Genomic DNA, 15992 nt, shown 5'->3' with positions numbered 1-15992 from the left:
TTAGCGTCCGCCGACTGCCATCCCTTTCCCCCTGCCACAGGGTACCGGGGACAGTCAGCTTAGCACCACCTATTGGCAACTGATAAGAACAGATACTACACTTGATCTTAGCCAAAAGGCCGAGTATGAATGGTGTTCATTGAAAATCATGGAGAATGACTTGTCATACGATTTTGCAGTACAAAATCGTGAGACAAGTCGTATAAGTGTAAAGGGGGCCTTAGGGAGATTCACACTATTTGTCTTGTCTACCATTATCACAGAGAGTAAAATAAACTTCTAAATTTGGGGTCTCACCAGAACAGTAGAGGGGAAATCCTCCAGCTGGGACAGCCTGGGATTCCCTCACTTTACATAGATTTACTTTCACTTCTGGGTTTGGCTAGGGGACAGGAATGAAGGGAAATCTCCCTAATTGGATGCTGATGGCAAAAAGAGAGAAATTGACAGGAGTTATAACCCTCCATTACTCTACCCAAAATAACAAAAGATTTGTCTTTATTTCAGATTTAGCACACCTGAGCAATTTTCTGCTTGAAGTTTGTAGCTCTAAAACACTCACAAGCCAAATAATTTTCATTTTAATGGCCCCTGTTCACATCTGCACAATCTGTCGCCTAAAGAAAAAAGCCTGTCGCTCAAAACAAGCGATTTCTGCTCAAATAGCAGCTCTCCATCCCTAATTTCCTCTCCCTCTCCTCCCCCTAGTGCTTTCTATTGGCTAAACAAAAACAACTAAAGCTGTAAAACTATTGTAAAAAAGCTCTAAAAATTTTTTTTTTTAAATGGCTGAAAAACGGCAGTAAATCGCTACACGCCAGTGTGAATGGAGCCTAATGTTTGTTTTGTCACTGGAGTCCTCTTCCACTCCTCCATGACGACATCACAAAGCTGGTGGATGTTAGAGACCTTGCGCTCCTCCACCTTCCATTTGAGGATGCCCCACAGATGCTCAATAGGGTTTAGGTCTGGAGACATGCTTAGCCAGCCCATCACCTTTACCCTCGGCTTCTTTAGCAAGGCAGTGGTCGTCTTGGAGTTGTGTTTGGGGTCGTTATCATGTCGGAATACTGCCCTGCGGCTCAGTCTCTAAAGGGAGGGGGGTCATGTTTTGCCTCAGTATGTCACAGTACATGTTGGAATTCATGGTTCCCTCAATTAACTGTAGCCCCAGACCATGATGCTCCCACCACCATGCTTAAATGTAAGCAGTCTTTGTACTCCCCACACACACTTGACACCATCTGAACCAAATACGTTTATCTTGGTCTCATCAGACCACAGGACATGGTTCAGTAATCCATGTCCTTAGTCTGCTTGTCTTCAGCAAACTGTTTGCGGGCTTTCTTGTGCATCATCTTTAGAAGAGGCTTCCGTCTGGGACCAATTTGATGCAGCGTGCGGCATATGGTCTGAGCACTAACAGGCTGACCCCCACCCCTTCAACTTCTGCAGCACTCATACGTCTATTTCCTAAAGACAACCTCCGGATATGACGCTGAGCACATGCACTCAACTTCTTTGGTCGACCATGGCAAGGCCTGTTCTGAGAGGGACCTGTCCTGTTAAAGCGGTCCTCCACCCTAAAGTGGAGTCCCGCTGATCGGAACCCTCCCCCCCTCCGGTGTCACATTTGACACCTTTCAGGGGGGAGGGGGGTGCAGACACCTGTCTAAAGACAGGTATTTGCACCCACTTCCGGCCACACGATACGGGCGAAAGACGGGCATTCCGTCACATCCCGTCTGTCGCCCGTTGTGTGCTGGGAACACTCGGCTCCCAGCACACAGCGTGTGAGCCAATCGGCGGGCGCAGCGCGACTCGCGCATGCGCCGTAGGGAACCGGGCAGTGAAGCCGCAGTGCTTCACTTCCTGGTTCCCTCAGCGTGGATGGCGGGGGGAGCAGCAGAGTGACGAGCGATCGCTCGTGCTCTGCTGCGATCGGCGCTGGACTCCAGGACAGGTAAGTGTCCTAATATTAAAAGTCAGCAGCTGCAGTATTTGTAGCTGCTGACTTTTAATATTTTGTTCCCATGGCACATCCGCTTTAAACTGCTATATGGTCCTGGCCACCATGCTACAGCTCAGTTTCAGGGTCTTGTCAATCATATTATAGCCTAGGCCAGTGATGGCAAACCTTAGCACCCCAGATGTTTTGGAACTACATTTCCCATGATGCTCATGCACTCTGCAGTGTAGTTGAGCATCATGGGAAATGGAGTTCCAAAACATCTGAGTTGCCAATGTTTACCATCACTGGCCTAGGCTATCTTTATGTAGAGCAACAATTTTCAGTATCTCAGAGAGTTCTTTGCCATGAGGTGCCATGTTGAACGTCCAGTGACCAGTATGAGAGAGTGAGAGCGATAAAACCAAATTTAACACACCTGAGACCTTGTTACACTAATGAGTCACATGACACCTGGGAGGGAAAGTGGCTAATTGGCCCCAATTTGGACATTTTCTCTTCAGAGTGTACTCACTTTTGTTGCCAGCAGTTTAGACATTAATTGCTGTGTGTTGAGTTATTTTGAGGGGACAGCAAATTTACACTGTTATACAAGCTGTACACTCACTACTTTACATTGTAGCAAAGTGTCATTTCTTCAGTGTTGTCACAAAGATACAATAAAATATTTACAAAAATGTGAGAAGTGCACAGTCCTCAATTTTGGGAGATAGTGTACATGACTTGTAACCACATTACTTGCTGTCTATACAAATACAGTTGCTTTTCATGTGATGAACATGTGGTGGGTAAGCAGCTGAGATCACGACTATCAAAACATTAATTACCTAACTGCAAAAATTAAATTTTTGTTTCTAAAAGGACATTAATTACTTTGCAAAATCTATAACATCACATCCATATTTAGATAAGGATATATAAATGATCTAAAATATTAGGTAGTTATGGGTAAAAAAAGTTGTTTATCTCTGAAGTCTCTTTTGGGATTCATTGTGAGGATACGATTTCCTAAGCTATATCATGTGCAATTTACATCTTTCCTTCTCACAGTAAAAGTCAGGATTTAGCCCTGTCCCCTTTCATTCAACTGGCATGTTCTAAAGCCTGTATTACCCCTGAAATTCCCAAGGATCCAGGTACAGCCTGGGACTAGGATCCAAAGAACTTCATGGGGACATAGGGACTGAATTACAAATTTAAAATTATTATACGTGTTACAAACTAATTGTATCATTTCTGGGTAGTGAGCAAGATTTTAATTTGTAGACCTCCCCAAACTGTTCATTCAAACAGAGCTTTACAGTACGTTGTTGGTAATAGATCTTTTGCACACTGATGACATCTCAGCCTAGGTGAGGTCATATGATGATAAAAGGCACAGCATTTTTTTTTATTCTACTGTTGCTATTTAATGTGGCAAGCAGGCCCAGACTGGGACAGAAAATAGGCCCAGGCATTTTAGACTGAGCAGCCATTTTTTTTCCAGGGACCGGGGGGGATTGGCTTGAGGCGTTAGCAGGGGCGGTTGGTGATGGGATGTTCACAGAGTCAGTCCTCCACACTGTAATGTAAAGGGGACATGCAGATATAAAAAGGCACCTTTTATATCACAGTGTACCTTTTACAATACCGTGCCCATAGCAATCACAGTGCCCCCTTTTACTCTCTGCTCACTGTGCAGATCTTCAGCTCCTCCCGTCCCCCTGTCCCTTACATCAGATCCTGCACAGCACCATTTTCATCAGAGTCTGCACAGCCCCCCTTAGAGTCAGCATAATTTCCACTTAAAGCGTGTGTTAACCCCAAAAAATAAAGATCATGTTCCCTTAAAGCATGTTATACAGCACAGTGCTTGTGCTGTGTCACTTGGACCCCCGTATCACCTGAAATAACTGTCTGATCCTGTCTGGCTATACCCCCCCCTCTGCAAACAGACCACGATAATCATGGCTCCTGAGCCCTGACATCGAGGTCCGTTTGTGTGATTCCGTCAACCTCAGCCTGCTATCTGTCTCCTGTGTCCTTCTCCACCTTAACCTCTCTGCCTGTCTCTGCTCTACCAGTGCCCGCCCTCCTCTGCCCCGCTCCTGCTGCTCTCATTTCAGCTATTACATGCTGCCATCCTCTGCACCATTATAATAAATGTCCCTATGCCTGTGTTCTGTAAAAAAAAAGGTGAATCAGCTGAGCGACGGGAGCAGCGCTCATACAGGTACAATCGTGCAGTTTTTTTTACAGAACACAGGCACAGGGACAATTATTATGATGGTGCAGAGAGGATGGCAGGATTTAATAAAAGTGGGTTAACATCCACTTTAAACTGTAGACTAATGTTAAAGGGGAACCCTGATTTAGGGGGTTGGCTCTGATGTAAGGGGTGTTCTGGGAACCCTGATTTAAGGGGAGGCTCTGATGTAAGGGAGTATTCTGTGGACTCTGGTGTGAAGGGGAACTATGATGTAAGGGGGTCTCTGCTCACCAAAGTCCCTTTTGCATCAGAGTCCACAGAGCTCCCCTTTGCCCTGGCTCCTCCCAGCCCTTTAAGGGGTTTCTGATGCCAGGAGGTGGGGGTCTATGATCATGTGACCGCTGTGACAGGAAATCACAGCGGTTACATGATTGGAAGGCTCCCGATGGCAAGCAGCGATTGGGTGCTTTCCATTATACGCCGGTAGGGCCGCAGGGCACGCACTCTTGGTACAGCTGTGTTTGCAGTGTAAATATACACCCACTCTGCGCCAAGGCCCAAGGCCCACCCACCAAGAGGCCAAATATTTGCGTACTGTTGACGGGAAGAGCTTAAATTGGTTTATACACTGGGAGGCAGGAAAGAGGGTATGCTTACTCACCCCAGGATGGAGGCTCAGGCATAGGCTGTCAGCAGTTTTCCTCACCTGGCTTCAAACTTTCCAGGCAGACACAGGAGGAGAGGGGTGGGAGGAGGAGGAGCAGTAGATGAGCTCTGTCTCTTCTGCTGTCTGTGCAGAAAAGGGGGTGGGGGGTAGTCAGCGCTGGCTCTGAGGCCCACACTCTTCTCAGCCCTGCAGCAAGCAACCTCGCCAGAGGAGACACAGGCATGGCCGCATAGCAGGAGATGAGAGCGGCGGCCGTGGTCTGTGTTAACCCCGTCCCGTGCGCAGCCCAGTCACAGGTCATGGACCGGCCAGCCTCCGGCCCACCAGGCAAATTCCCGGTCTGCCTTATGGCCAGATCAGGCCTGGTGACAAGTCAGGAAACGATTCACTCATATCCGTAAAGTCACTGCAGGGTCCAGTGTAACACAAATTCATACAGGGTTTCTTTATTGTCAAAGCTTAATTGAACAAGCTGAAGTTAGAAGCTGGTTGGCTACCATATACAACTGAACCAGATTCTGAGCATTCAAGTTGTAGTAAATCATCCCTATTGTCCCTTGCTTTCCTGAAGAGCATAAAGCCCAAATGGTGTTTTCACCAATTTTTCTTCCTTTGTTGCATCATTGTTGAGGATTCCCTGCAGTCTCTTATGTGTTATATACATTCCAGAGATAGCTGCATGGCATTTCTTAGGGCAGGCTTATGTGGTGGTGACAACAGTGGATGATGCCTACGTAATAGGTGTTGAAATGGCCACCTGTAGTCTCTGTTGGAAGCCTATGTAAAATGTAGCAATGCAGGATCAGAACTAGGAGATAGGGACAAGGATCTTCATGGCAGGATCACTAGGGGTTATTGCAATGAAAGCTGAAGATACAAAAATATTGTAAATTACATATATTTTAAAGTGACTCTGTTGCATAAAAATTCTGTGTTGACATAGAGGTCCGTAGATGGAACCACATACATAATGAAGAATCAGGCACTTAACACTCCCAGAAGTGTGCTGGACAGATATGATTATTTGGTGGCTGCAGTGTGACAGATGCTAATGACCCCTGCTGAACTTTGTGTTTTTATCTGCTGAACCTTACGATACACTACATGATACCATCAGCAGAAGAAACCACAAAGTGCAACAGGGACCAGGCATGTAACACACCAGGAAATGTTGAATGTAGACCTTCAGTGCAGCAGAATTTGGTGGTTCAGGCAACGAGAGTGGTAAATATAATCTGTTTACTTTGCAGCTAGTTTTAGGTTTTTAAAATCCTGACAGGGTAGAGCCAATGATCAATAAAATGTTACAATGGAATTTTATTATTCCGATAGAGCTCTCTGAGCTGTGTTCTCTTACAGTAAGGAAGTCATGCGTAAACAGAAGAAACCATGTCACTATGACCCTTATCTAGAAAACCACCAGGTATTATGACCTAAACTTATAATACAATCGGCGCCAGCCGAAATACTCAGAAAGTTACATGAGTTAGCACACTTGAAAGCTGCTGGAATATGCCAAAATGCCAATGCACACACATTAGGATTACATAAATATTGCCTTCAGCAGTTGAAGCTATATTACTTTTACTGAATATTACAAAAAAAAATACTTGTTGGGGCAAGTAAATGAATGTGTAAAGTGTGATGATCCACAATGAGACATTCAGTTCTATTATACCATATTAAAGGGGTGGTTCACCCTAACAACCTATTTTTTTTTTTACACTGGCCCCCCACATTACAATACGATTAAGGCTATTATTTTTTTTTTTATGCTGTACATACCTTTGTACAGCATATTCACCCGTGGCTTCGGGGTTGCGAGTCCCGCGGGAGTGGGCGTTCCTAACATGTCTGTGATTGACGTTTTGACCAAAAACGAGCTCCCCCCCGTCGCGTAAGCCGCGCCACGGTTGACGAAAGGAGCCGAACGGCGAGTCGGCGCTATACTGCGCATGCGCATCGCCATTCGGCTCCTTTCGCCAATCGTGACGCGGCTTACGCGACGGGGGGAGCTCGTTTTTGGTCAAAACGTCAATCACAGACATGTTAGGAACGCCCACTCCCGCGGGACTCGCAACCCCGAAGCCACGGGTGAATATGCTGTACAAAGGTATGTACAGCATCAAAAAAATAATAATAGCCTTAATCGTATTGTAATGTGGGGGGCCAGTGTAATAAAAAAAAGTAGTTTTTAGGGTGAACCACCCCTTTAAATATAGAGAGTCTGTAAAATGGAACCTTTGCTTAGAAAGTATGGAGGCTGTCAATCCTCACTTTTCCTAAAAAAAATTGTTGCCTGGCTGTCAGACTAAGGGCTGGTTCACACTTGTGAAGGGCACAAAGAAAACAATGGTTTATGTGTTCCCCATTTGCACTTCCTCACAGCCTTCAGCAGGGTTGCCAACTACCTTTGTTAGCTGCTTCATTCACTACCTGCAGGGAAAATGTTATGTTTTTCTCTACGGGTAGTGTGAACCTACCCTACATCAATGGCTTTGACCTAGAAGTGAATCCAAAACTTTTTTTTTTTACATTTTGGGTTGAGTGCGAAGTATCTTGATAATGCTGTGTGATTTATATTATGTTTGTGCAAATGATTGATTATTGGGAACAGAAGTCTAATTTGCAAGCTATTGGGACAGAGCTTGGAGTTCTAATCACAAGGCATTCAAGGAGTCTAATGCTGAAGTTCAGTATAATTTTTTTTTGGGGGGGGGGGGGCAGAGGGAAGACATAGTCAGGTGGAGCCCCAAAACTGCCCAGACTACATAGTGAGCGCTGCCAACATTATTTGGGACTTGGTGTCCCCCTTATTCAGAAAGGGGTACCACTTGTACGTGGACAATTATTACTGTTATTATTGTACTGTGCCACTTTAATTGGCGCATGTGGCACCGTGTGATCTAATCAACAGGGCTTCCCCCAACCTCTTGTTGATTCCCGACTTAGACGGGGGGGAGAGACCCTCCTTGAAATTTAATAATTTGCTTGCAGTGAAGTGGAGGGATACATGGAATGTTTTCGTTCTGTCCTCTCTTCAGGCATACGACAGTTGAAATTCCAGCGGAGACTGGTGTTGTTGTGAAGCCCCTCTGTGTCGATGAATACAACCTTAACATGGGAGGGGTGGAAATAAACGACCAGATGATGGCGCTGTACTTAATTGTTCATAAGGCCAGATGCTGGTATAAAAAAATGTCTGTATATTTATTCCAATTGGCTCTGCTGAATGCTTATGTGCTATACAAAGCGTCAGGATGAACTGGATCCTTCCTAATATTCTGAGAAGAAATCATCAATCCCTTCTGTTTCCAGATGGTGCTGTGCCCCACCTTCCCAATGCAAACGCAGTAAGCTGGCTGCTTAGGAGACATTTTCCGTATATGTCCTACCTAGTACCCCTACCCAAAGAACACCCTGAAGAAGATGTCGTGCCGAAAATGCAGATATAGGGGTGACACCCGCTTTTATTGTCCTTCCTGTCCTGACAATCTGGTCTCTGCATCAGTGACTGTTTCCTTCGCTACCACACACTAGTGGTGTATTAGCATAGGGTACAGCACTGCACAGTTCTAGGGCACACTTGCACAGGGCCCCAAAAATCAGATGGCCATCACATTTGAGAGACCCTTGAGAGATCTAGAATGTTTATAGATTCTCTATCTATTGTTCTCTCTCTGTTGTTACTGTATTTTATAACTGTAATGTTTTATTTGCACTGTGTTTTATTGTATTTGCTTTGCAGGTATGGTATGTCTTACTGTTATACTGTAATGTTATGTTGTTTTATTGTTAAGCATTATTTGCTTTGCAGGTACGCCATTCAGCTGCAGCACGGGTTTATTTATTCTGACAGCAACAGGGTTTGCTCTCACAATACGTAAATCCATGACTCCTGTGCTGTGGGAGGTGATTTCACCACCACAGTTAAAAAAAGAGAATATATGCCGAAGCATGGGGGCACGGGTGGAGGGGCGATTTGCCCCTAATATTTGGGGCGGTTTGCCCACATGCTTCGGCATATATTTTTTTAACTTTTTTTGGGCACAGATTGCAATAACAAAAAGGTTGCTTTATTGAGTTAATTTTTTATTGTTACCATTGTTTGCTTTTTAGGTACGCCATTCAGCTGCAGCACAGATTTATTTATTTTCACAGCAACAGGGTTTGCTCTCACGATACGTAAATCAGCGACTCCAGCTCTGTAGGAAGTGATTTCACCACCACAGTTTTAAAAAAAACGGTGCATGTATGCCCATCATTAGAAGTGGGTGGATGGAGGGCGGTATTCTAATGGTGGGCATACCCACCAATCTTTTTTTTTCTTTCATTTTGTTTTTCAACATTTCAATATATGCCCAACAAGGACCAGCAACGTACTGGTATGTTGCTGGACTTTGAGTGGTTATACCAGAATGATGCCTGTAGGATTAGGTATCATCTTGGTATCGTTCTTTTCAACCAGCGGTAGGCTTATATGTAAAAGCAATCCTAGCGGCCAATTAGCCTCTAAACTGTTTTTACAAGGAGTGGGAGGAATTGTCCCCCCCCCCCCCCATCTTCCATGCTTTTCTTGGGCTCTACTGTCCCACTGGGGAACCTGAGAATGCTACAAGCATTTCATGACTTCGGGTGCGCCTGATATAAACAGCACCATTAGGAAATTTTGGTCTTGGTGTGGTCAGATGCTTTGAGGGCAGAGGAGAGATCTAGAGTCTAATAGACCCCAATTCTTTCCAAAAAGAGTACATATCACTACCTAAAAAGAAAAGTAAATCATTAAAAAAAATAAAAATAAAAGCACCCCTGTCCCCCAGTACTCGCACACGTGTGCAAACAGCAATTGCAACATGCATGTGCAGTATCACCACAAACGTTAGATTGAGGGCAGTAATTCTAGCAGTAGACCTCCTCCTTTAAAGTGATAACCTGTAAAGGTTTTTAAAAATGTATGTAGTTTGTCGCCGCTGCACGGTGTTTAGTATTTATGTACTCTGCATAAGATCATCTTTTATATTTTACCAAACATTTGGGCATCATAGTGTGTTTTAGTGCATTAAAGAAATTGCGTTTGAAAAATCGCTGTGCAAATACTGTGTGAAAAAAATTGCAACACCCACCATTTTAATCTGTATGGCCTTTGCTTTAAAAAATATATATATAATGTTTGGGGGTTCAAAGTAATTTTCTAGCAAAAAAAAAAATAAAAAAAAATTATGTAAACAAAAAGTGTCAGAAAGGGCTTTGTCTTCAAGTGGTTGGAAGAGTGGGTGATGTGTGGCATAAGCTTCTAATGTTGTGCAAAAAAATTAATGGACGTGATCAAAGATGTCATAAAGCAGGATAGAGGGGGACTTAAGCAACTTTCCTTAGAGTTCGCAAGCAGAAGGTGCCCATTTCCCCCGCAAGAACCTAGTAAGTCTTTTTGAAGGTGCGCAGTCCCTGTAGGAGCCAAGCTGGTGCACTTTGCGGACATCTGGGCAAGAAACTGTACAGACTCCTGGGTAAGAACCATGATCACCCAAGGCCATTCCTGGAGGTTCCTCATTACACCCCTCCAGATCACTTTTTGCCCACCAAAATTGCAGAGACGTCCTACTTCAATACGTTCAGTCTCTCCAAATACAGCAAACAGTAACACCGGTTTCCTCAACGGAGAAGTCCTAAGGGTTTTATTCCACCCTATTCATGGTACGCAAAAAGGACGGAGGGTGGCGCCTAGTCATCGACCTGAAAAGACTGAATTGTTTTATTTAAAATTCAAAATGGAGTCCATTCTCACGATCATTTAAACCATACAGCCGGGTGACTGGATGCTCTCTCTAGATCTACGCATACCTCCACATTCCAATCTTGCACGCCTTCCAGAAGTACCTGAGGTCAGACACATTAACAGTTTACCAGCCTACCCTTTGGTCTGTGCACGTCCCAAAGGACCTTCACAAAAGTCCTCATCACCATACTTTCCCCGCTCAGGGTGCAGGGACTTTGAGTCCACCACTACCTGGACAATGTCCTACTGCTGGCCAGGGATAGGGGACAATTACTGTCACACAGGGAGATCCTCATCCACACTTTGCAGAAGTTTGGGTGGATCATCAACTTCAAGAAGAGAAAACTCATCCCGACCCAACAGTTGATGTACCTGGGAGCGCTGTTCGATACGGAGAAAGCATCAGTCTCTATTTCAGCAGAGAAAGCGGAGATGATCAGGAAGAGAATTTTAGCAGTGGCAACTACCACTCACCTATCAGCCTCTTAGTACCTCAGTCTACTAGGCACCATGTCTATGTGCATCCCAATAGTTCCATGGGCCCACTGGCATCTCTGTCAGTTTTAGCTATGCTTCCTTACGCAGTGGAGGAAGCAGAGCCTGGCACAGCTAATAATGGTGTTTTTTGTTATGAGAAGGAGCCTGCAGTGGTGGCTGAGAGTAGTGTCCCTAAAGAAGTCACAGCCCTTAGGTCCATAAGTTGGACCATTGTTACAACTGACACCAGCAAGGCAGGCTGGGGGGCACACTGTGAAGGTCAGGTGGTCCAGGGCAGATGGGGCTTTCCCGCCAAGGGTATGGTCTCCAATGTGCTGAAGATATGAGCAGCCTTTTTGGCTCTCTGCGCCACAGAATCAAGAATCGCTCAGTTACTCTGCAAATGGACAACAGGGCCGCAGTGGCCTATATTCAGCATCAGGGGGGAACTTGCAGCAACACATTGATGAATGAAGTGGAACCCATAATGGCCTGGGCAGAGGTTCACTGACTACAGTCTGTGAGGGCAGTCTACTTTCCCAGGAGATCAAATACACAGACGGATCATCTGTCACAAAAATTCCCAGGTCATACGGAATGGACCTTGCGTCCCAGAATATTCTCTCAATTGGTCCACAGGTGGGGTCTACCTCAAATCGACCTATTTGCTTCCCACAACAACAGCAAGCTTCAGAGGATCCTATCCAGGTTTCCGCATCCCCAGGCAGAGGGTACAGATGTGCTGTTTGCACCCTGGAATTGCAACCTGGCTTACGCCTTCCCTCCAACGTCTCTAATTACGAGGTTCCTCCTGAGGCTATTGAGAGAACAGGTGACAGTCATAGCCATCCTCCCATTCTGGCCACGGAGGCCTTGCTTCCCCTTGGCGATGCACCTCAGCAGACAGCATCCAATCCCCCTACCAGTATTCCCGCACCTACTAGTACAGGGCAAGTTTCTGCAGCCGAACATACGCAAGCTGGAACTTTGGGCTTGGCTGTTGAAAGGGGGAGGCTGGAGAGCTTAGGATGCTCCTCTGGAGTTATTGCCACCTTACTGAAGGCCAGAAAACCCACTACTAATAGGGTCTATGCCAAAATCTGGGACAGATTCGCACTCTTACTGGCCGAAAGAAGCCTGGATCCTGCAGCCCCACCTCTATTGGCAGTATTGGACTTCCTTAAATCGGGCCTAGACATGTGCCTTAGCCTCAGCTCATTAAAGGTGCAAATCTCAGCAATAGAAAAGTTTACATGGGCTGAGTAGCTCAAAATTCGCCCACCGAATAAAAGAGTATTTCCCCAAGGGGATCTTTCAGTTCTACTAGGCTTTCTATCGGCACATCCTTTTGCTCCCACCGAGGAGTGTTCTCTTTGGGATATAATGTACAATGTAGTTTTCTTGACGGCAATTACCTCTGGAAGCAGAGTGTTAGAGCTTCAAGCCCTGGGAGCATCAGAACGCTATATAAGATTTTTCCCAGACAGAGTCGAGCTAAGGCCGGTCGACCACTTTATTCAGAAAGTAGCAATGCCCTTCAACCAGGCTGGTATTTGGACTTTGCCCAACTTCCCAGAAGAGCACTCAGGAAAGCTGAGTGTCTCCAAGACGTTAAGGAGATACTTGTCCGTTACTGCATCATTTAGATCTTACAGAGAAGCTCTTTATAATCCGCAGAGCGTACCAAGCAAGGGGTTGCGAACCTTCCTGCAGTGGTGACTGCACACTCAAGAGGGTCGTGGCAGCCTCATGGGCAGCTCTCTCCAATGTGTCCATGGAAACAATCTGTAGAGCAGCATCTTGGTCCTCTCAGAACACTTTCTTAAGACATTATAGAATCGACCCAGGCGCCTTGTCATCTGTAGATTTTGGTAGAAAGACTATCTAGTCTTCCGTTATAATTTAAGAAATACATTTTGGTTTTGTCAAGCAGTACCAACCCTGTCAGCTAGTTATTTATCACTAGTATGCTGCCATGGTAGTGTCAGGAAAATTGTATCAAATACTTATCATAATTTTCCTTTCCTGACACCAAACCATGGAAGCATATGACCCCACCCATGTACGGAAATGACGGAAAGTATTTGATACAATTTTCCATTTTGCCTACAGGTAAGCCTATAATAAGGCTTACCTGTAGCTACCATGAATTTCTCCTAAACTTATTTAGGAGATATTAACTGTATACACATGTGCCGATGTCATGTCATGCGCACTGAAAAGACGGCTTGTACAGACTGTTTTTTCAGCTAGTGTGCCGTTACTGGTTTCTATGCATACTAGCTCAGTATGCCTTTGTCTTGCAGGTTTTTCATTTATTTTTTGTCCCCATGGGTTTACAACCACTTTTAGGGGGCAAATCCTTCCGGTCCTTAAGTGGTTAATGCATAGAATGCATTAAGATAACATTTCTGCCTTTACAACCACTTTAACATCAGGGGCAATCAAAGGGTTGACTGTGTGCCTAGCCAGTGTTTTACTACAGTGTGGGAGGTGCTTTTGCTAGAGGGAAGACACAGATCCATGAACCTGCTTTGTAGAGACACAGGATCCATGCATTTGCTCCTGTAAGAACAGCGATCTGCTTTGTTTACATAGGCAGACCGCTGTTCTGTCTACCTGCAGGATGACCGATGGGTGCTGGCGGACATCCAGTCCATGGTACACACTGATCGGCTCCTGCTTTGTATAATCACAGCGGGAATTGAGCCGCCGGCGGCACGCATTCACGCCCTCCACCTGGAAGTGCGTGATCACGTATATATGTGTGATCTGGCACACAGCTGCCGCCCTGTAGCAGTTAAACTGTTATAGTGTGGTCAGCAAGTGGTTAAACGAAAATCATACAATCTGGTATCGTACGATAACAATTTTCGTGCTTGTCCCTTCGGATATTGTTGGATGGACTTTTGTGATCGGCTCACGAAAGCTGTGTACTACCGATCAGAGTATCGTACGATCGCTCAAAAGCGATTTTTGTCATCTGATTCTCTGATCGTGAATGGGTGGCTGCCTTCTGGGATACACTAGGGTAGCCACCTGTCTGGTTTTGACCCGGACAGTACGGGTTTAGGAGGTTGTGCCCAGATTTCCCTCTGCCTCACACCTGGACACCATTTCCAGCTGACAGGGGGTACCATGGGGCCTCCTTTTATGAGCCCCAGCACACAGGGAGACCCGGACAGCAGGGGGAAGCAATTACAGAGCAATTAAAACATAAGGGAGAGAGGAAGCTGCTGGTGTGGAAGTTTTTAATAAAATAAATGCTTAAAAACAATCCACTCACTCTTTATGTTAGAGCTGTAGGCATGTCAGTCTGAAATCGGCTGTCCCATTCTCCCCTCCGATCCACGCTGCTGTTTCACTGAATCGCTGGAGGAAGCCAAGAATACAGAGCCGTGGGGAAACTGCAGTGAGCTGTCAGCCTGGGGTGCTGTGACCAATCAGAGCGTTCTGGAGGCTTAACCACACCTCCATCATCAGAGGTCATAAGTTTCCCGCGGCTCACTGTTTCCTCCTGCGATTCGGTGAAACAGGAGCGTAGATCGGGGAGGAGAATGGGACAGCCGACTTCACAGACTGACATGCCTACAGCTCTAACATGAAGAGTGAGTGGATTGTTTTTAAGCATTTATTTTATTAAAAACTTCCACACCAGAAGTTGCCTGTTACCTCTCTCCCTTATGTTTTGACTCCTTTGTGTTTGCCCCCCTCTCTGTATTTGCACCCCCCTCCTCTGTGTTTGCCCCCCTCTCTGTATTTGCACCCCCCTCCTCTGTAATTGCACTCCCCTCCTCTAATTACCCTCCTCCTCTGTAATTGCACTCCCCTCCTCTAATTACCCCCCTCCTCTGTAATTGCACTCCCCTTCTCTAATTACCCCCCTCCTCTGTAATTGCACTCCCCTTCTCTAATTACACCCCTCCTCTGTAATTGCCCCCCCAATCTCTGTAATTGCCTTGCTGTCCTGGCCCCCCTGTGTGTTGGGGCCCCGTGATACCCCTTGTCGGCTGTCATGGTGGTATTGGAGGCAGGAGGATTTGTGCTGGTAGGGGAAGATTTGTAATAGGAGCGGGTGGGGATAATGGCACCCCAGTCACAAAGAAAAACTTATTTTGGATGAGAGGCATCCCACAATTCTGTTTATGTGATTTTGCCGCGATTTGTCGGGTGACAATCGCTGCAAAACCTCACTGCGGTTGGGGTGCCTTGTAGGGTGACCATGTGTCCCGGGTTGCCCGGGACATTCCCGCATTTTGCAGGTCTGTCCCGGGCACCTTCATTCCAGGACAATACAGTGTCCCGGAATGAAACTGACACAGCCATGCCCCAAGCCAAACTAATGCCCCCTAAAAAGGCCGCCACATCAGGGCTTTACTCACTGACAGTACTTGTCCTGGCCGGGAATGCCTGGAGGAGCACAATCCTCGCCCCCTGCTTGTGATTGGAGAAATCATAAATCCCCCTTTTGTGTCCAATCACTGTGCTGTAATTTGTTACACCACAAGCTGATTTTTGGGAAGGGGGGTGTCCCTGAATGGTAGTTTGGAAATGTGGTCACCCTAATGCCATGCCGTGTGCCGCTAAAGTGTTCGGGTTTGGCTTGAAGAAAAGGTGGCAACCCTAGGATACACAGTTCCCAGAAGGCAGTGCGCCCCATTCACCAGAAGACACCGCGACGGGGGACGAGGAAGAAGACGACCGCGGTGGAGGAAGAGGCAGAAGGGCTAGTTCCGCAGAGCAACCGCCCTTTCTGGTGAGTATAAAAAAAAAAAATTTTTTTTTTTTTTACATTTTGGCAAACAAATAGAAATAAGGTGGAACTCCTTTCCACAGCCTTGTACATTGCACAGATCGAGCCATTCATCATTACTACTAACTAGTCTCTGAGAGCTTACAGCTCACTCTTGATTGG

The 15992-nt window shown here is 45.9% G+C and overlaps 1 pseudogene; it reads right to left on the bottom strand.

The window, feature by feature from the left end:
* Positions 1-131, bottom strand: LOC120925255 (annotated as a pseudogene).
* Between the last annotated feature and the right edge of the window lie 15861 nt (positions 132-15992).

Source organism: Rana temporaria, chromosome 1 (assembly GCF_905171775.1).
Source record: "Rana temporaria chromosome 1, aRanTem1.1, whole genome shotgun sequence".
NCBI classification, from domain to species: Eukaryota; Metazoa; Chordata; class Amphibia; order Anura; family Ranidae; genus Rana; species Rana temporaria.
Note: the sequence above shows the minus strand (reverse complement) of the source record. Positions and strands in the feature narration are given on the sequence as shown.